A 21,774-nucleotide genomic window follows, 5' to 3' on the forward strand; every position below is an offset into this window, starting at 1 on the left:
TGGGTACTAACTGGGCCAGTGTCAGCCTCAGCCCAAAGCAGAATTTCCTCTTTTTCGACGCAGATCTCCCACGCGTACGATAATTCACTGGACAAACTCCTCACAAAATTTTGGGAGGTGGAGGATATACCAACAAAGTTGGTAAAAGAATCCGATTCCATGTGCGAGAAGAATTTCCTCCAAACGACCACGAGAAACGAGTGCGGCAAATATGTCGTTACTCTGCCCTTTCGCGACCCAGAACATATCGGTTCCGGGCTAGGGCATTCTAGGTCTTTCGCGTTGGCTCAGTTCTTAAGAAATGAGCAGCGTCTAAAAAGAGATGAGGCCTTAAAAGCGAGATACGATTCGGTGATCCAGGAATATCTCGACTTAAAGCACATGCGACAAGTTCTTCCTGCCCATGATTGCAACGCCTATTATATGCCACATCACGCCGTCTTAAAACCGGAGAGCGTAACTACTAAACTCCGTGTAGTATTCAATGCCTCCAGCCCTTCATCGAATGGTGCCAGTTTAAATGATATCCTTCATGCTGGCCCTGTCTTACAGTCCGACTTGACCATTCAAATTCTGAAGTGGCGCTATTTCCGATACGTGTTCAACGCCGATATCGAAAAAATGTATCGGCAGATCTGGGTAGATCCGAAACACACTCCATTCCAGCGAATACTTTTCCGTAACCATAGAGGGGAAATCAGAGATTTCGAATTGAAAACAGTAACCTTTGGAGTCAATTGCGCGCCTTTCCTGGCCATCCGAGTACTGCAGCAGCTAGCAGCTGACGTAGAACTCAGCCATCCAAAAGCTAGCAATGTCATTCGAAATTTCATGTATGTGGATGATGTTCTAGCCGGAGCGGACTCCACGGAAGAAGCTCAGCTCATGGTGCAAGAGCTCCGAGACGCTCTGAATTCCGCCGGATTTCCATTGAGGAAATGGACCTCCAACCAAAAGGAAGTTTTAGCGGCCATTCAGAGCAACCATCTCTTAAATACTGATTTTCTCGAGATCGATGCAGAAAGTACTGCCAAAACCCTCGGCATTCGCTGGAAAGCAACCTCCGACGAATTCTTCTTCGTCCCGCCAGAGTTGGCTATCGAAACGTCCTTTACAAAACGCCAAGTCCTGTCCCAAATTGCCAAATTGTTCGACCCTGCAGGCTGGTTAGCGCCGTCTATCGTTCGAGCTAAAATTTTCATGCAGGAGATTTGGCTGCAGGAGCTTGGGTGGGACGAAAACATTCCAAATGAGCTTTTTCAGCGATGGCTTAATTTTCTCCAAAGTTATTCAGTTTTAGAGCAGATACGCATTCCACGCTGGCTATCGTTTCGTCCAGATTTCAAGGTCGAACATCATGGCTTTTGCGATGCATCGCAAAAGGCTTATGGGGCGGCAATATATGTCCGCGTAGAAGTGGGCAGCACCATTATGGTGCAACTCCTAACCGCGAAAACCCGGGTAGCACCAGTCAAAACGGTTTCGCTCCCAAGACTGGAGCTGTGCGGAGCGTTATTGCTTTCCGAAATGGCTGCAGCCATCATTCCGCAGATGCCTACGATTAACTCCGAACTTTACTGTTGGACGGACTCCACGATAGTGCTTGCATGGTTAAGCAAGCCAGCGTGCCAGTGGACTACATTTGTAGCCAATAGGGTGACGAAGATCGCCCAGGCCACAAAAACAGAGAATTGGTCTCATGTTCAAATCCAGCAGACCTGGCAAGTAGAGGAGTTTCCCTCCAAGATCTAGCCGATAGCCAGTTATGGTGGCACGGACCGACTTGGTTGCAAAATCCACGCAACCAATGGCCAACTCAGGTCGACAACGCTCCGGTGACCGACCTGGAAAAGCGTGCTCTAAAAGTCAATCTTGCAAAAGCTCCTTCTGAAGAGTTGTTGTCACGTTTCTCCAAGCTAGAGAAAGCTCTACGAGTCCTTTCTTATGTTCATCGCTTCATTCAGCGGTGCAGGAAGCAGACATCTTCATCTGATGTGCATTTGCTGGCCACTGAAATCGCCGCCGCCGAGCGGTTCCTAATTTCGAACACTCAGCGCAGAGAATTCCCTGTGGAATATCACTGCCTAAGTGAAAAGCGTCCAGTGCCAAGTTCAAGTGCCATCCTAAGCATGAACCCGTTTCTAGATCCGCAAGGACTGATCAGGGCATGCGGCCGTGTGGCGGCTTACGAAAGCCTTCAATACAATGAACGCCATCCAGTGATTCTTCCGTATAACTGCCTGCTTTCTCGCCTCCTTGCGAATTTCACTCATCGCATAACTCTCCATGGTGGTAACCAGTTAATGGTGCGCCTCATCCGGTCGAAATACTGGATTCCGAGAATTAAGAACCTGATGAAAGCAGTAGTTAATTCGTGCAAAGTATGTGTGATCCACAAAAAGCGGCTGCAAAGCCAACTGATGGGTGTCCTGCCAAAAGAAAGAGCATCGTTCTCCCGACCATTCACGTATACGGGCATGGATTACGCCGGTCCGTTCGATATAAAGAACTATACGGGAAGAGCATGTCTTATTACAAAGGGGTATGTGTTAGTTTTTGTTTGTTTCTCCACCAAGGCCATCCACTTAGAGCCTACATCTGACTTAACGACCGAGAAGTTTCTTGCCGCTTTCTCTCGTTTTGTATCCAGAAGAGGGTGTCCACGTCAAGTCCAATCAGACAATGGCAAAACCTTTGTTGGCGCTGCCACCCTGCTTTCCCGCGATTTCCTTCAAGCCGTAAAAGAGTCGGTGACGAATGCCTATATTCATCAAGAGATGCAATGGCAATTTATTCCTCAGGGGGCACCCCATATGGGAGGCCTTTGGGAAGCAGGCGTAAAAAGTTTCAAGACGCTATTTTACAAATGCACTGCCACACGAAAATACACATTCGAAGAGCTCTCCACGCTCTTGGCAAAAATAGAAGCGTGCCTTAACTCCAGGCCGCTCTCTCCCATGTCTGAGGACCCGACAGATTTGCTGGCTCTGACGCCAGGTCATTTCCTTGTCGGGGGACCCCTTATGTCCACGGTGGAACCCGAAGTAAAGGGGGAAACGAAATCCATTCTTAATCGGTGGCAGCATTTGAAAGCTCTTCATCAGCAGTTCCGTGTGCGATGGAAAGAAGAGTACCTCAAAGAACTCCACAAGCGCTCCAAATGGCAGGCCCCGTCCAAAAATCTCCGCATCGATGACATGGTCGTCATCAAGGACGACAACTTGCCCTCTAATGAATGGCGGCTCGGCAGAATTGAGTCTGTTTTCCCAGGAGCCGACGGCAACGTCCGTGTAGTAAATATCCGTACTGCACGTGGAGTTGTTAAACGTCCAGTGGCAAAAGTGGTGCTTTTGCCGACGGAGTCTTCCGAATCTCCACAATAATAGGCGCTCCTCTCGTCCTTAGATGCAGTTCACTAGCACTAATCATACATTATTTTTCATTTCGTTTTCGATCTCCTTTCGATATTCGACTACGCGCAGAATGGCCCCTCGTCAACAAAACGCACGCAGTGCTCGTGCCGTGGAGAGCAGACGTACCCGAGGTATTCAATCCTACCGATGCCGAGTCTGCCGCGGTATCCATCCTCTTCGGAAGTGCGCGAGGTTCCTAAAGCTCAGCGCTGAAAAGCGTTTGCGAGCAGTCCTCATTAACAAATACTGCGCCAATTGCCTCGCTCACGAGCATTCCACGGGAGACTGCCGAAGCGGTGATCGTTGCAAGAAGTGCGACCGATCCCACCACACGCTGCTCCACATGCACGAGCAGGTTAGCTCGTTGTCGCGGTCGCGAGCGCGCTCACGTCTCCAACCGGTGCCAACCCGGCAAGCAGCTTCGGCCTCGTCCCAACGTTCCCGCCGGCACAATCCGCCAACTCAGCGTAGGAGTTCATCGCCACGACGCCCGGAATCGACCACGCCAGGCCCATCGCTCTCGTCGTTGCTGCAACGCCACAGCGTGAACATCCTTCCCACAGCGCTGGTCAAGTTGGAGACCGGGACGAAGACCTTCGAGACCGCAGCACTGATCGATCCGTGCACCCCCATGAGCTGCATCGACGCTTCGTTGGCGTCAGCCTTTACGCTTCCGATGACCAATGTTGGCGACGAGAAGGTCTGCGTGACGACGATCCGCTCCAGGATCGACGCGAATACTAAGCTGGAGGTCGTGCTCAAGATCGAGCCCAGGGTGCGGATCCGCACACCTGTCCGGGCATTGAGCGACACCATAGTATCCAAGTACCGGGACATCATGCTGGCTGATGACCAGTTCCATCGGCCGGCTACCGTCTCCATGGTCTTAGGAGCAGATGTTTATCCTAAGGTTATCCAATCCGGATTCCTGACCTTCGACGAGGGAATGCCGGTCGCTCAAAAAAACGGTGTTTGGGTGGATCGTGTCCGGTGCCTGCAGCCTGCCGTAGGATGGCTATGTTGCAACCCCAGTGATTGCAAGGGGGGCGGAATGTTCAAGTTACGGGGTGTGGACTGTCACCCGCTCTCCGCTCCCTCTTACGCTTCCCACTCCCTCTCACGCTCTCCCGCTCTTCACCACAGAGTCTCCGAGGAGTCTCCGCTGCGCTTGGGAGAACCCAACTCATTAGAATAAGCTTTAGTGTGAAATAACTACCACGATCAATAAACGTACGCCCGGTCGCGCCCGCGCATTTACAAAGTCTAGTGTTCGCTTTTCTCCGAGTGTTCGATTTTCAGCAAACTAGGAAATTTCCAGGACCAGCAACCCCAGCACCCTAACACATAGAAATGGTAGTCTCTTATTTGAAAATTGTATTTGCTTGTGAGATGAGTTTCCGAAAGAAGCATTACGTCGATATTCTTCTCATGTTGGAATTGAGCTAGCTCAAGTTTGCGCTGTGAAACGCCATTGGCGTTCCACGTAGCTATGCGTAAGGTAGCCATTATTTATTTGATTGTTGGGCTACAAGCATTTGTATCAAAAGGTTTTGATTACGCATTATGTCTTGAATGGTGGTCTTCATAAATGTCATAAATTCCATCATGCTCTGTTGTAAGGCTTGCATCATAGCTTCCGTTTTTGTTTCCTGCTGCGCAGCTGGGTTATAGTTTTGTTGTGTGTCTAATTTTGTGTGCACTTCATGTGGAGTTCGGGAATTTTGGGATGGAGGCGTCATACCTGATTTTAAATCGTTTGCAAATGTTGTCTTGTTAGTGTTGGATGTAGGCCAGGGAGCGAGAAAATTACTTCACGGTTTGTCTTTGATGGTATCAGCGTAGCTGTTCCTTGGTGTGCCCGCGCCGTGTTCATTCTTTTGTGAAGACGGATTTTCAGCTCTTTGTAGATTGGACAGCCTCTGTAGTTTGCTGTGTGATTGCCCCCACAGTTATTGCATTTTTTCTCGCATGCATTTTTTTTGTTAGTTTGACACTGTTTGGAGTCGTGGAGATCTCCACAGACTACGCACACCGGGCGAAGTGTACAATACGACCTCGTACATTGTACAGGAGCGTTACGTTTGTGCGGCTCTTCTACCGTGATCCTACGGTGCAGGAGGAGCTGGAGTTTGTAAATTGGGTGAACCTCGTTTTTTCTAGGAGCCTTGTTTTCTGGTTCAAGCTCAATCTTGAAGAGTGGTTGGGGCTGCCTGTTTCTGTTTTTGATATTGAACACGCTTTTGGCGTAAAATCCCTTTTCCTTTAGCGCCTCAGTTATCTCTTCGGGCGTAACATCAGACTCAATGCCCTTCAGGACTACTTGCAGGCCCTTGCTGCTTTTAAGCTGGTAAGTGTAGAAGCCTATTTTTTGTGCGGTAAAATAGTTTGTGACTTTTCTGTAGTTGTCCTCCGTTTTCGTCTGAAGTTTGATTTCATTGATAGTACCTCTTACGAGGGGAATTATATGAAAGCTATCTTTTCCAATAAGGCCAATCAAAGTATTTACAAAACCGCTTGTGCTCTTCTCGCGGATGTATATTGGCGGAGGTTTTGTTTTCTTCGGTTCGATATCAACGGATCCCAGCGGCACGTCCTCAGCGGTATCTACCAGCAAGGCAAATCTGTTGGTATTTGCAGGGGCTACATTTTTGATCAAGGTAGAGTTGTCGCGTGTATTTTTCGGCTTGTTTTCCAAATCTGAATTTTCCGGGCTGAGCTTTCGCTTTATTGTAATGTAGCGATCCATTCCAGTCTGCCAGGTCGACCCAGCTTTTTTGTTTACGTTTTCGTTTTGTTTTGATGGTAGTGCAGCAGTACCGTTTATTGCTTGCGGTTTTGCTTAACCGTCCTCGAGTGACGATGATGAGCCTTGTTCATCGAAAGACACCCTTATTCGAGCCTCAAAAAAAACAATACGTTACAAACATCCGGCTGGTGTTAACCATGCTGTCCCCCGCACCCTGAAGCCAATCCATTACTCTAAGGTATCCAGAATGATGTTTCCCAATGTGGTGAACTTCACAGCTTTTCGCAGCGAACTGGACGACCTCGTAGGAGATTCCTACACCATCAAGGAACTAAATTCAGGTGACTGCGTTGTTCAATGCAACACCTCAGATACCTACAGGCAGGTGGCTCGGCATTTTCTAAAGAAAGGATCCTTATCATCACCAGCTCCCCGAGGGCCGACCATATATAATCGTATTGCGTAACATACACCATGAAGTTTCATCGGAGGACATCATCGTATGCCTACATAGGCCATAGCGTTGTACGTGTGTACACGTCGACCTCACTCCCTCTTAATATGAGGTTTATTGATCTCAAAAAAAGCGGAAAATAACAAGCTTGTTAAGAATATTCTTGTCGTCTGCACGCATCGAGTGACATGGGAGAAACCACGTAAGCAACTCGAGCCTGTACAATGCCATAGATGTCAAGGCTATGGTCATACCAAAACGTATTGTTCTCGGCATTTTATTTGGAGAGAATGTGGAAAAAACCACCCCACTTCAGAGTGTAGGCTCAGGCAAGATGAGGCCAGATGCTGCCCCGTGCAGCTAAAGCCCCGTGCAGCTAACTTTAAAGGTTGCATTAAATACCTTAAAGAAGCTTCTACTCGTAAGCATCATTTGAAGACCAATGAACCCACTGCTGCTGGTCCAATTAACGGAACCCCTGCCCTTGGCGTTGGAAGGCCGTCATTTGCGTTCGTTGTGAGAGCCAATTCATTCGCCTGTCGCTACTGCTACTATTGTAACTACCAACCTGAACTCCAAATTGGAACAGCTTTTTTCTAGGCTTGACAGAATGATGTCGTTAGTGGAAACGTTGATGCAACTACTTCTCCAGACCCGTCCTTCGCCCTCTGCATTTAAAAATGGGTCCTCTATAGCAGCATGGAATTCAAATGGGGCCTCCTCGAAGACCAATGCGATCCTCGCTTTTATTGAGCTTCACGACATAGACATCCCCCTGTTGTCAGAAACCCACTTCTCCCCCCTCTGACTTATCCAGGGAGTAACTATTCAGCTGACAGCAAGCAGAGGAAATTTTAATGTTGTCTCAGTATACTGTCAAAGTATACTTCAAAGTTTTTGAGGGAATTTTGCTTATCCGCTTGATGGAACTGCCGCAGGTAACAGAACACATCCCACAACACCAATTCGGTTTCAGGAAGTCTCAAGGTTGCCCCAAACCAATTCACGTCGTATTTTTGGACGTGAAACAAGCGTTTGGTAAGGTGGCATGAAGGTCTGCTATATAAAATGAAAGATCTCCTCCCAGCAGCCCCTATATGCCATCCTCAGCTCCTTCATCGCTGATCGGACCTTCGATGTTGCAGTACGAGACTCTCGGTCAAGCATGAAAAACATTCCACAGGGAAATGTGCTTGGACACTTACATGCCAACACCCGTCAACAACACCGATGAAGCGTCCCCTGCTAAGCTGATCCTAGCCACCTATGCTAATGACACCGCCATGCTTGCGTCGTTCAGGAATGGCTGCTTGCATTCGAGCGATGGACTGCCAAATGGAACACCATTAACTGTCGGTCTGTGTCACATTTACCCTGCGACCTCAATCCTGCCTAGGTCTTCTCTTCGACGGAAATACCATTGACTACGTCTCAACCCACTGCTACCTCGAAGTCACCTTGATCGGACGCAGAGTTGGAAAGCCCATATCACGGCAGTTAGAGTCAAATCCTCTTGGAAACTGAAAAAGCTGGACTGGCTTTTCCACTCAAGCAAACTCCATATGGGGGCTCTCTTAATAAAAGCCATATTAGGTCCAACACTGACCTACGCCATCCAAGTGTGGGGAACTGCCTCTAAAACTCAGCTCAATAGGCTTAGAGTAATACAATCGCGAGCAGCACGATATGCATCTGGGCTACCCTGGTATGTGAGCAACCGAGTTATTGAAAGGGACTTTAAAGTTGTCGGGTTGTTGTTGGGAGACCAAATAAACTTCCACAGCAGCCGATATGCCGACAGACTTAGAGCCCACCAGAACACTTTGGCGAATGATCTTGTCGACCCTATTTCCCTCCGACGTCTGAAGAGAATACATCCCCATGAACTCCTTACACGAAAGATAGCATAATCTCTCCACTACAAATGTTGTATACACTATAATTAAGGAACAGAATCCATAATATCTTTTAAGCTACATGTTACGTTAAGTTTAGAAGGAACTGAACGATTCCTACTGACTAATGAATAATAATAAATGATTTAAGCTCAAAAAAAAAAAAAGACTGAGAACCGGTATTTTTAAATTTTGTATAAAGTCTGGACATTACATTTCTTAGGTGTGTCATCTCTTAATTAAACCGAGGAGGTTTAGAGATTGACTGATAGTACATCGGAACACAAGAGTCAAAAAATTATTTAATTGCGGTATAAAACATATTAATGGCATCCGTCATTATGTTGCAGGAGTAAAGATATGTTTATTACTTACATGTGAGCACTATGAAAGTTTATTTGTGACTGAACCTCTTTTTGTCTTCTTACACTTCCATTTATACTACTGTACATACATACAGACTTAAATATATGTGATTAGCTATTGAGCTTTTTCAATAGCTATTGCGAAAAATAAGGAAAACCGAAGAAAGTTTGTTTATATTACGACACTGTTTATTTGCGAATTGTTTAAGGCAGCTAAGGCCTAAGCTAAGTCTTTTCCGAAACACGACGAATTGGCAATTGGCGGGGCAGACAGCCGAAATGCAGCGCCCAAGCTTAACGTAAGTAGCTAACAACAACAAACAAGGAATGAGCGCCGTACAGATAAATGCGTGCGCGAACAGCGGTTTGCACTATGGGCATCGCAACTGCTACCACTGACTAATTTGGCTTATAATATTAAAGAATATGAGATATCATGCGGCTGCATGACCCAACAATATGTATGTATAAGATACAGTTCACACCAGAGTCGCAACTTAACGACATATCGAACTAGGGTTGATTTTTAACAAGATTGCGAATTCAGAAAAAAAGTTTATAAAGTTATTAAAGAAACCGGTTTCTAAATATATATTTAAGAGAAGGAACAAATCATTTATTTAAATTCTCCCATAATTTCCAGTGCAGTTTTCTTCTCTATAATCTTGTTCCATAAATTACTATTTTTATTATTATTATAATGAATTATTAAAGAAAAAAATAAAAAAGAAGTGTGGGAGTGGGTCGCGAGTAAATTCGGTTAGATTTTTCTTTTCATATTCAATCGGCTGCTTCCGACACTCCATTGGAAACAAATAATTTATTCGCAGTGTGTTCATTCGAATTCGTTCTTTTCTTTTAAAACACATGGAAAGCAAAGTTTAACAATAAATAAAAAAAAATTCCCAAATTTATTTAGTTTTACTATTTAGCTTCCATGATTTTTTCTTTTGTGTATAATAAAAAATAAAATTTTGTTGGCCATCAAAACGATGACCTCACGTAATTTTTCTCAGTTTATTTCGTGGGATATTTCCAATAAAAATTTTTGCGCAAATGAGCTGAAATGAAAGCATGGTGTACGGATTATGAGCGGAGTCACCCGGTGCTACAGCTGTCATAACAGCGGATTAACATTCTATGTGTCGATGCTAATTGAACTCAGCTGTATTCTTTCTAAAGGGCTCTTGTAATTTTGCGGTCATAGCGATAAGACGTAGTTTTTATGTATACAAAAAAAATGAATTTAAATGGAGAAATAAACTGAAGATAAATCGTGCATATATGATTCGTATTTGCGAACCCCATTACTATGATGCCAAAGCAGCGAGGCATCACAACTATACACATGGCATTTTCCACGAATACTTTGAGAATGTATGAACACACGGATACTCTCACTCAAATTTCGAATCAAACGACTGCAAACAAACTTTTCCAAATTGAACCCGAAAATTTAAACGCGCACTCTCTGAAAATGAACTCATCTTAGAAAAATAATTAGATTAGGTTAGCTTACATAATATAAAAATTATTAAATACTCAAAGGAATTCAATTTAAATACAATTAGAAAATACAAAAGTGATATAAACTAGGTCTCCTTCTCGAGTACACATTTTTTCTATAGCTTATTGTGACAACTTGTCATATATACATCATATAAAAATGCAACTTCATTTCTTTCAGTTCAAAATGGCGGTTCGGGGATTAATAAATTTTCCGATGTAGGTTAGGTCAGACAGGCTCATCTAGAATTTGTACATATAATTTAGATTTTTAATTTAGATTTTTAGATGTTCGCTTCATCAGGAACTTCGCACTGTGTAATTCCAATTAATAAAATTTACAAAAAAAAAAAAAAAAAAAAAATCCCGCTAAATTTTTTCCGCGCCTTTAACCTCACAATTAACTTAACTAAACATCTTAGGGTCCCGGCTTATCGCCGGTTGCGGTCCCGCTGCGGCTGCATCTCCTCTGGCACTCGATGGGAAGGGCGTTCCACTAGAAGGCTTGACTAGGTTATTTTCTCTCTTTCTGCACGCCTAAAAAGTTAGAACCTTCGCGTCAACTAACAGTTCAGTTTTCCTCCGATATTCACTAACCTGTGGCTGCCCCATTCGAACCTTGGGGTCTGGGCGGCAATCCAGCTGCGCGATGGCTACGCCGAACGAAGATTTTTCCGGCTTAAATTTTTGCCTGGAAAACACATGCAAAACTTAACCCGCGCACCGATAATGTCGAGGAAAACTCACTCTAATAATAGTTCCAGTGACAAAAAAAAGTCTCACGGACGCAGGTTATGATCTTTTTCCAACACGAACTTTCCACGACTTGACTCATCGACTATTTTATTAGAAAAAAAAGAAATCGGAAACTGAAGCCGAGGTGTAGGCCATCGGCGGAAATCACGATCAGCTGAAACTCCCTCTATTTGCGATAACCAAATAATCCCAAAACATTCGGGGTGCAGCTGATAAGGGTTGCATCCCGTCTAGTATATTCCCGCTGCATAATACTGCATCTAGTATGACCCTAAGCTTGTCAAGACATAGGACTTGTTACAAGACATAGACAAGAGAGTTTCGAATATAATTAACTTGCGACAACGATAAGTCGAGAAAGCTGTCAACAAAGTCATGTTGTGCTAAAGAGAGGATATTCGATTTTTCTTCTGGGGACCACGTTGTGCCAGGTATATTAAAATCACCTAGAACTACCAATTAGTCCCTGTCAGAAAGTTTATTTAAGATGGATTGGATAGCGGACAGATGATTCTCATATTCTGAGAATTCAGAAGACGGTGGAATATACGAGGACGTAATGTAAACTAATCTGTCGGAAAATGACAGCTTTACGCATAAGAATTCAGAGTTACGGGACTCTTCAAAAAGCAACTCCTCCGACGCGAGGGTAGATCTAACCGCAATTAAGACTCCACCTCCCCGTCTGGTGGGACGGTCATACCTATATATATGTACACTAATACCTGGGAAGGTATGATGGCCCATGATGGCCCATGAGGAGAACCTTGCTCATAAGAATCATAATTAATAATTGCTAAAAGCTGTTTGGCAATTTTATCTTCGTTGTCGGCTTCATCCAGATAAATCAACGTTCAACGTGCCTAAGTTTTCTATCGCGCTCGCTCTCATCACGACAGAGTAGTATACGCAAACATTCGCGCTCGCTCTCATCACGACAGAGCTAAGTCCCGTTGCCCTTCGATTCCGTTAGATTTGCCGAAATCTCTTTCAACTCAAAAACAAGACGTCAAAGAAGAACAAAGATAACATACGATCATTTGTGCACATTACATACAGTGGAGCAAATTCAGTATAAATAACGTCGAAGTTTGATCAACTGGTGCGAGTTCAAACTGACCGCATTGAGTCTTTGAAGCGCTTGTTCAGTAATGTGAAAAAGGACTCGAGTGTGCGGAAAACGGAAATATATTTCGAAGAACGTTTGAATTAAATCGACGAGTATAACAAAGAATTTCATCAGATGCATCACACACTTATATGCATGGCAGACTACAAAGAAAGTGTGTATAAGCAACAAAATACAATCAGCCAATTCGAAGACCTAGGCATGGAAGTTTACTGTTTTGTGGCAGAAGAAAAGAAACGAATCTATCCAGTTACAGTGACGCACAACGAATCAACTAACTCCACAATAACAACACATGTAGAAGAAGTACGGATACCATTGCCAAAATTACCAGTTCCGAAATTCTCTGGCAACTGCGCGGACTGGCCAAGTTTTCATGACGCATTTTTACGCTTGATTCACAATAATGAACGTCTGGATAAGATTCAAAGGTTCCATTTTTTAAAGGAAGCATTACCAGTAGGCCTGGACAACGACATTCGCCAAATCGCTTTAACTGAAGCAAACTATGAAGTCGCTTGGACCACACTCCTACAACGGTATAACAACCCACGCATTGTGTTCGCCAGCCACATGAACATGCTCTACAACTTACCGAATCTTTCTAAAGAAAAATCTGCTGACATACGGTCTATGGTTAGTACAGTCAACGTCTGCATTGCCGCTTGCAATACCGTCAAGGCGCCACTACAGGAAGGAGGTTTTTGGCTGACTCATTATCTAACAACCAAACTACCTAAAGACACTCACACAGCGTGGGAGCATCATCTGGGCAGCAAGATTGACGTTCCTTCATACAAAGATCTGCAACAGTTCCTCAATGATCGACTTGTTACGTTAGACGCTATTGAAAGCCGTAACGCGTGCAGCGGCATGAAACAGTCAAATGAAATTTCAGACGGTACTAAACGCGTGCGTGTGCACAGCGCCCACACCAGGTCGGGTGCATCCGCGTCCGCTTGCTATCATTGTGGCAATTTACACATCCTTCGAAGATGTCCGCAATTTCTTTCAATGGATTGCTACCAACGGAAAGAAGTTGCCAGCAAGGCAAAATTATGTCTAAATTGCCTGGGAAAATCGCACACACAAGCAAGCCGCCCCAGCAATAAGAATTGTCTTCATTGTGGTCAACGTCATCACACGATGTTACATTTTCCAGTAACACAGCCAACGCTGATAGCCTCCTCGACATCATGCCAAAGTTCGGCAGCCAGTTCAGATGCCAAGCCGAATCTACAGTGCATGTCAAGTTCACCTATGACTCATCGAAAGGTACTACTAGCAACAGCTCGGGTTGTACTCAGTAACACACACTCAGGATGCCAGGCCACGGTAAACGCGCTTCTTGACCAAGGATCAGAAGCAACTATGATTTCGAAGCATGCTGTACAGTCTCCAGCTCTCCCGAAGCACTTCAATCACCGGAGTCGGTCAAGATTCAGGCCGACGCTGCAAATCCATTGTAATGTGTTCGGTGCAAACAGCAACTAACCCAAATTTCTCGTTAAAGGTCGACGATGCTTATGTTTTGAACACGTTGACATCACACATGCCAAGTCAAAGTTTTCCAGCAGGAAACTGGAGTCATATCCATGGTCTCATGCTCGCAGACCCCTATTATTATAGATCCAAGCGAATCGATATAATTTTTGGAGCCGACCTTATGGCACAACTCTTGTTACCTGGAACTAAGATTGGCTTGCCAAACGAACCCATAGCGCAGAATACTCAACTCGGATGGGTTCTGTTAGGCAATGTTGGCAACACGCATATTACACGCCACATTCGTTGTAATCATGCCATAATAAACTCCGAAGAGCTGCTTAAAGTATTCTGCGAGGTAGAATCAGTTCCAGAACGCCCAAAGCTCTCCAAAGAAGATTAATGGTGCGAGTCTTTCTTTAAAAAGACCCATCAACGTCAATCAGACGGCAGTTATCAAGTCCGTTTGCCATTCAAGAGGAACTTTGATCCCAGTATGACGCTCGTAAAATCTTATCAGATCGCCCTGAACAGATATCTTCAACTCGAAAGGCGCCTTCAAAAGGACCCAGACAAATGGAGCAGATACTGCAAAGGAATTGAAGAATATTTTCAACTAGGTCAAATCACGTCGGCAGAGACGAGCGAAAACTCAACCATAACCACGGATTCCTACGGTCAGCATGTTGCATCATGCGTGCTACCACATCATGCAGTTTTCAAAGAGGAAAGCCTCACCACAAAACAACGTATCGTTTTTGACGCATCGGCCCGGACCTCAAATGGCAGATCGTTAAACGATGTACTATGTGTAGGTCCCACGCTGCAAAATGATCTGCCAGCCGTTCTCTTAAATTGGAGACAATATCAGTTTGTTTTCACTGCCGATATACAACGAATGTATCGCTGTATCAATGTCCACCCTGATGACACGCAGTACCAGAGGATTTTATGGCGGGCGGCGGATAGAGTCATCAAACAGCATTGCTTAACTACCGTCACGTTTGGAACAGCGTCTGTACCTTATACAGCTATAAAAGTCATCCATCAAATAGCTGAAGACACACAGACAAAATATCCTATGTCATCCAACGTTCTCAAAAATGAGATATATGTGGGAAATGAACCAGATCAGCGAACTAAAATGATCGATAACACAGAGAGCAAGAGAGTAACTCGCAGTGGCAACGCTTATTAACGGAAAGAACAAAAAGAGGACTTCGAGTAGAATGGTGAACGAGAGCAGTCGCGCGATACTTACGCAACTAGAGCCAAACAATTGTCATCAAACAATTAAATTATAATAAGCGAGAACGATTGTCATCAAACAATATAAAGTGTACTATAACCAATTGTCATTAAACAATAAAGTAACACATTATAATAGAAACTTGCTACAAGTTTGGGGGCTCGTCCGAGAAGGCCCAAGTTGTGTATGCATAAGTGCGAATTTAATGAGTGCGAGCGAGACAGAACGTGATCCCGCATCGATTAAAAGGAAAACGACAACGACGCAAGAGGAGTCGCGGTGAAGCTGAAGCAAGGAGAAGTCAATCGACGACGGCGAGCAAAAGGTGTTTGTGACGCAGTGTCCATGTGAAGACTTTAGAAGACGGAGGCCAAAAGGTGTTGGAGATTCCGTATCTAGTGCTCGAAGAAAAACGGCAGCAGCCAAAAGGTGTTGGAGACGCTGTGTTTATTCAAAGTGCAACGGCGGTGACCAATAGTTGAAGGCCACGCCGTAGAAATTGCAAGCAGACAATTGAAGAAAACGGCAGCAGCCAAAGGTGTTGGAGACGCTGTGTTTATTCAAAAGTGTAACGGCGGTGACCAAAAGTTGAAGGCCACGCCGTAGAAATTGCAAGCAGACAATTGAAGAAGAACGGAAAAACGACGGTTACGGTGTAGCAGAAGAAGAAGAACGGTGAAGCAATCAGAAAAACGACGGAAAAACGAAATACGCCGCCACATATACAAAGGCGATCGAGCGGCAACAGCGACGAGAGAGGCGAAGCAACAGAGAAAGAGGCGAGGCAGTAGGAACGAAAGAGGCGAGGACAACGAAGAGGCGGAAACGACGCGGCAAGTTGTGTATCGTTAGCTGTTAACATAGATTTAACAGAGTTGGCTAAGTAGTTTTGAAAACTTTAAAGAGAGGGTATGTTAAGTAGTTTTGCAGCTTGACGCAAAGAAATCAACTGTAGATTTTATTTCGTATTGAGAATTTTGTACTGATAAATTTTATATCATTTATAATGGATCGGGTTGAAATTCTTGGACTGCGCGTTGATGACCTACGAAATAAGCTGTCTGAGTTAAATTTGCAGACAAGTGGTACTAAAAGCATACTGCAGCAGCGGCTCCTTGCTCACTACAGATTAAACAATGAAGAACAAAACATTTCGGACGATGAGTCAGTAGCAACTGCACCAATGATGACAAATGAAAATAATAGGTCATGGTTTACTCTAAAAGATGTCGAAGGTAGTATTTCTGAATTCTCAGGTACTATAGGTAGTGTTGATGTTGACCAGTGGATAAATTAGGTAGAAGAATGTGGGAGTACAGTTCAGTGGAACCAATTACAAATGTTTGTCTATGCGAAGCAGCTTTTACGAGGTGCTGCTAGATCGTTTGTCAAAAGTCAACAAAACATTCGAAGTTGGGAAATATTGAAAACTGTATTTCTAGATGAGTTCGAAGTTAAAGTGTCATCAGCAGAAATACATCGAAGATTAAATAGACGCCAAAAGAAAAAAGATGAGAGTTTACATGAATTCTTGAACGCACTGATGGAAATAACTAAGCCAGCAAAGCTTGAAGATGAGAGTATTATAGACTATGGTATTTCATTAGTGGCATTCAAGATTCCCCTGCAAACAAAGTAGTGCTGTATCAAGCAAAAACATTAAAAGAACTAAAACTTAGTTTGGATGTTTACAAAAAAGTTTGTAGTTCAAGCAAGTCATTAAACAAGCCTGGATCATTCTTTGATAAACAGTCAAGAAGTGTTTGACTGGCATAGGTGATAGCCAGGTGCTTACATTCGGTAGCTTTGTAATTTCGGTTGAGGTAGATGGTATAGACATGCAAGTTGAATTTCACGTAGTTCCTGATGAGGATATGGGTTTTGATTCGATTTTAGGAAGAAAAATCTTAAACAGCGTGGATTTGAAAGTAACCAAAGGTGGCACAGAGTTCATAAGTCGAGTTGTTAACCAAAATAAGGTTGAGAGTCAGAGAATCCAGCCATTGTACAAAGGATCATGTGCTGAGTTGTTTGTTGAATTCAAAAGTATGTGCATGTTGGGGGTGGAGCAGGCTGACATATTGGATGAGGTTGATTTATCACATTTGAGTCGTGTTCAAAAAGAAAAAGCTTTAAGTCTAATTGGAGATTATAAGCCAATTCGAAATTGTTCGACACCAGTGAAGATGAAAATACTGTTAACCGATGATTTACCAGTATTCCAACAACCAAGACGTTTGGCAGAGTGTGAACAAAAGATTGTGGATGATCAAGTTCAGGAATGGTTGCGTGACAAGATTATAAAGCCGAGTGTGTCGGAATACGCATCACCAGTGGTGCTTGTTTCGAAAAAGAATGGGAAAAAACGATTGTGTTGTGACTATCGGAAATTAAATGAAAAGATAATTCGTGATCACTTTCCAATGCCTCAGGTTGACGTTGTTATCGAAAAGCTTCAGAGTGCTTTGGTGTATACGACTTTGGATTTAACTAACGGTTTCTTTCATGTGCCCGTTGAGTTGGAATCCCCGAAATATACCTCTTTTGTAACACAAAAGGGACAGTACGAATTTCTGTATGTGCCCTTTGGTATTACAAACTCACCTGCAGTTTTTACTCGATTCATAATGGCAGTCTTAAAAAAAGATTCTTAGGATTGACGTCGTATTTTCGTAGATTTGTCAAAGATTTTGCAGTGACTGCTAAGCCTTTGTCGGACCTTTTAAGGCAAAATACTAAGTTTAAATTTGATGTGCTGCAGAAGGTAGCGTTTGAACAGCTGAAAGTAGCCTTAACTTCTAATCCCGTATTGAAATTGTACAATCCCAAATTAGAAACGGAAATCCATACAGACGCTTCAAAATATGGTTTCGGTGGTGTATTGTTACAAAAAGACCCAGAAGATTGTTTGTTTCATACGGTTCAATACATGAGTCGTAAGACTAACCAATGCGAAGAAAAGTATCATTCTTATGAGCTTGAGGTTCTTGCAGTTATCGGTGCATTAATGAAGTGGCGTGTGTATGTGTTGGGTTTGAAATTTAAGATTGTGACTGACTGCAACGCGTTCACTATGACGATGAAGAAGAAGGACGTTCCTTTGAGGGTAGCTAGGTGGGCATTATACCTTCAAGACTTTGATTATCAAATAGAACATCGCTCAGGAACGAGAATGAGACATGTTGATGCGTTGAGTAGAGTATCGTGTTTTATGCTGAGCGATACTGTTGTACATCGCTTGAAACAAGCACAATTACTCGATGAATGAACGAAAGTAGTGTGTAATAATTGTAATGCATTTTTGTGTTCTTTATATTACTTTTATTGAAATAGAGATTCAGTATGATATCAGTAAAATTGTAACTTCTGTTAAGACTCATTAATATTCAATTAGGACATGTTGAAGGCTCTTTGACGACTCTTTTACGACTGCTTTGTACTTGGTCTTGAAGAGTCCAAGCTAGCCAAATGCAATCCGTCTGCGCCGGCAGAGACGTTGCTTTGCTCTTATGTACTTAACTTTGGCAGCGAGAGCGCCGCTGTCTAAGAGAGTCATGTGCACATAAAGATCGAGCAGTCGCGCATGCTAATTATGCTGACTCTGCACTTCTGGTCTGAATAGCATTCTTGTGTGGTCAGATTGCTGAGCACTCAAGATATGCCTGGGAACTGAAAAGTCTTACATAAACATTGTTGCAAAAGTGCTACAATGTGATTGTTCCCAATGTTCTGATTTGATACAGTGCTTATTCGATATGTGTGCACATTACATCTCCCTCCTTTTGGAAAATAACGTAATTTTATGAAGTTATTTTATAATTAAAAATTTTTTATATATATATATATATTTTTTTTTTTTTTTTTTTTTTTTTTTTTTTTTTTTTAGGAAGTAATTTTAATGTTAAGGAAATTTAAGGAACATTCTGTACAAACATACGTGTTCTTGGGGTTTTTTTTTTGTGTTTTTTTTTTCAAATTTTTAGTTTATAATCGTTCAACCATCAAAGATGATAAAAGAAAAATGTTTTCTTACATTCAATGCACTTATGTGGGGTTAACTCTTTTCTCTATATATATATATATTTTTTTTTTTTTTGCTGGTGGCCACCATATTATTTTTTTTTTTTTTTTTTTTTTTTTTTTTTTTAAGAACTAAACAATTTTAACCTATCCTTATGTACCGTTTGTGGTTTTTTCTTATCATTTGATATTACTATATTATCCCTTTCTTCAATCTTTACTACCGTATATGGTCCAGTATATTTGAAATCTAATTTATGTCCGGTTTCGTTTTTTAATAACACCTTATCTCCTATTGATATACTTATATCGTTTAATTTTAAGTCATATAATTCTTTATTCTTTTTCTTCTGTTCTTCGAGCATAATTCTTGCTCTGTTATATGCTTCTTCTAACCTATATTTACTTTCTTTAGCATAGTCTTCTATATTATAAATGGGTTCTATTCTATCCGTGCTATTAAAATGCTTTGGTAAATTGCATGTTTTACCAAAAATCAACTCATATGGACAATAATTATGTGCCATAGAGGGTGTAGTATTAAAACAAAATTCGAAATATTTTATCCATACGTCCCAGTCAGTTTTATCAACCGATATGTATGACCGGATGTATTCGTTAAAAGTTCTATGACTTCTTTCCACTGTTCCTACCGTCTGATGATGGTGTGCTGAAGAAGTTATATTTTCTACTTTCAGGTATTTGCATAAGTCTTTGATAATTGAATTTCTGTATTCAGTTCCCATGTCCGAAATGAACGTCTTCATTGGACCGAACTTTAGTACAAAAGATTCAAATATTGCTTTCGCTACTGTATTTGCGCTTTTATTTGCGATTGGAATGGTTACCAAATATTTTGTCAGGTCGCATATAAGTGTAACAGCATATTCATTACCGTTTTCTGACTTTGGTAGTGGACCTATCGTATCCACTATGACTCTGTCAAATGCGCTTATTGGTGTCTCTGTAATTGATAAAGGAGTTTTTGTGTGTTTGATAATTTTAGCTTTTTGGCATTTTGGACATTTCCGTATGTACTCTGTTATTTCCCGAGTCATACCTTTCCAAAAGTAATGTCTTTTAATCCTGGCCAGGGTTTTTGTAATGCCTGCGTGTCCTCCTTGTGTTGGATCGTCGTGGTGTGTAGACAGGATTGCTTCTTTTTCTTTCTTCGTATTCACTAAGGTCACCGGGTTGAGTAGCGCTACTCTTAATAGTTTTAATGTTTTATTGCCCATTTTCTTAAATGTATCTATTGAAATGTTATCAAAGATATTTTCCCACGGTGCCATTTTAAGTTGATTGATATTATGCATACCGGCCTGCTTTTCAAGCCTGTGGAAAAATTGACCTAAGTCGAGAGTTCCATTAATATACAAATCTTCAACGTTGTATCTTGCAGTAATTTTTTTTCCATGTTTAAAAAAACATATCATATTATTTACATGCAATGTCACTACTTTGCGTACTTCGTCATTATTAATGACTCCGTATACTTTGGGCTTAGAAGCTTCTTGAGTAGTTTGCTTAGGCAATTCTACTTTATCATTTTTATTTCCTTTTCCTGCGCAGGATTCCTGTCTACTTTGATTTCTTGTAGTGACTTTAAGTACTTGTTTGGATATATTTTTTAGTTGGTCGATGGTTATTCTGGATAACGCATCTGCTACGTAATTGTCTTTTCCCTTAAGATATTCCACAGTAAATTCATATTCTTCTAAATCAAGCCTTATTCTGGTCAGTTTTGAGCTTGGATTAACCATCGAGAACAAGTATGTTAACGGTCTGTGATCTGTTTTGACGGTGAAGTGTCTACCATATATATATGGTTTGAAATGATTTATCGCCCAATGTATTGCTGACAACTCTTGCTCTGTTGTTGACTTGTTGCTCTCACCCTTAGTGAAGCTACGGGATGCATAAGCTACTGGCAAATGGATACCATTATAGTTCTGGGTCAATACCGCTCCGCATGCCTCTTTGCTTGCATCAGTTATAATACAGAACTCTTTGCTAAAGTCGGGGTATTTCAGCAAAGTTGGATTCATTAGTTGTTTTTTCAGGTGTTCGAAGGCATGCTGGCAATCAGCTGTCCATTCGAACTTTACATTTTTCTTACATAATCTTGTTATGTGACGGGAATAATCTGCAAAATTTTGTATAAAACGTCTATAATAGTTACAAAATGATACGAATCTTCTGGCACTGTCTGCGTCAGTAGGAACTGGATATCTCTGTATAGCATCATATTTAGTATCGTCAGGCAATATGCCTTTATCAGTACATTTGTGTCCAAGAAAAGTGACTTCACTCATGAAAAATGAGCACTTATCTGGATGCAGTTTGAGGTTGTTTTTCCTGCATAGTTCAAAAACATTTGTAAGATTCTTGGTCATGTGTTTTTCAGAACAGCCTATGACAATTAAGTCATCCATGTACAGAAATGCTTGAGATGGTTCCAGACCTGTAAATGCCATTGTCATCATTCGTTGAAAGGAATTTGGAGCTATTTTTAATCCGTATGGTAGTCGCGTGAAGCGATAAGAGCCACTGCTCGTAGAAAAGGATGTTATATTTCGAGAATCTTCTTCTAACTCTATTTGATGGAATCCCGACATAAGATCCAGGCACGAGAAATATTTTGCTCGGCCTAATTGATCAAGTATGTCATCTATTCTTGGCAAGGGGAACTTGTCAGCTAACAACTTTTTATTTATTTGGCGATAGTCTATCACTAAACGCCATTTTTTTTCTTT

The 21,774-nt window shown here is 42.3% G+C and overlaps 1 protein-coding gene and 1 long non-coding RNA gene across 9 annotated transcripts in view; both read right to left on the reverse strand.

The window, feature by feature from the left end:
* Positions 1-21,774, reverse strand: part of LOC116800890 (endoplasmic reticulum aminopeptidase 1) — a 116,721-nt gene that overhangs the window by 71,322 nt on the left and 23,625 nt on the right. The window lies entirely within an intron of this gene.
* Positions 9,299-11,524, reverse strand: LOC116800891. Its single transcript, XR_004361651.1, has 3 exons — positions 11,127-11,524; positions 10,977-11,070; positions 9,299-10,916 (listed from the first exon to the last, which is right to left on the reverse strand). It is a non-coding gene; the product is annotated as an uncharacterized LOC116800891 (long non-coding RNA).

Source organism: Drosophila sechellia, chromosome 3L (genome assembly GCF_004382195.2).
Source record: "Drosophila sechellia strain sech25 chromosome 3L, ASM438219v1, whole genome shotgun sequence".
Classification (NCBI taxonomy): Eukaryota; Metazoa; Arthropoda; class Insecta; order Diptera; family Drosophilidae; genus Drosophila; species Drosophila sechellia.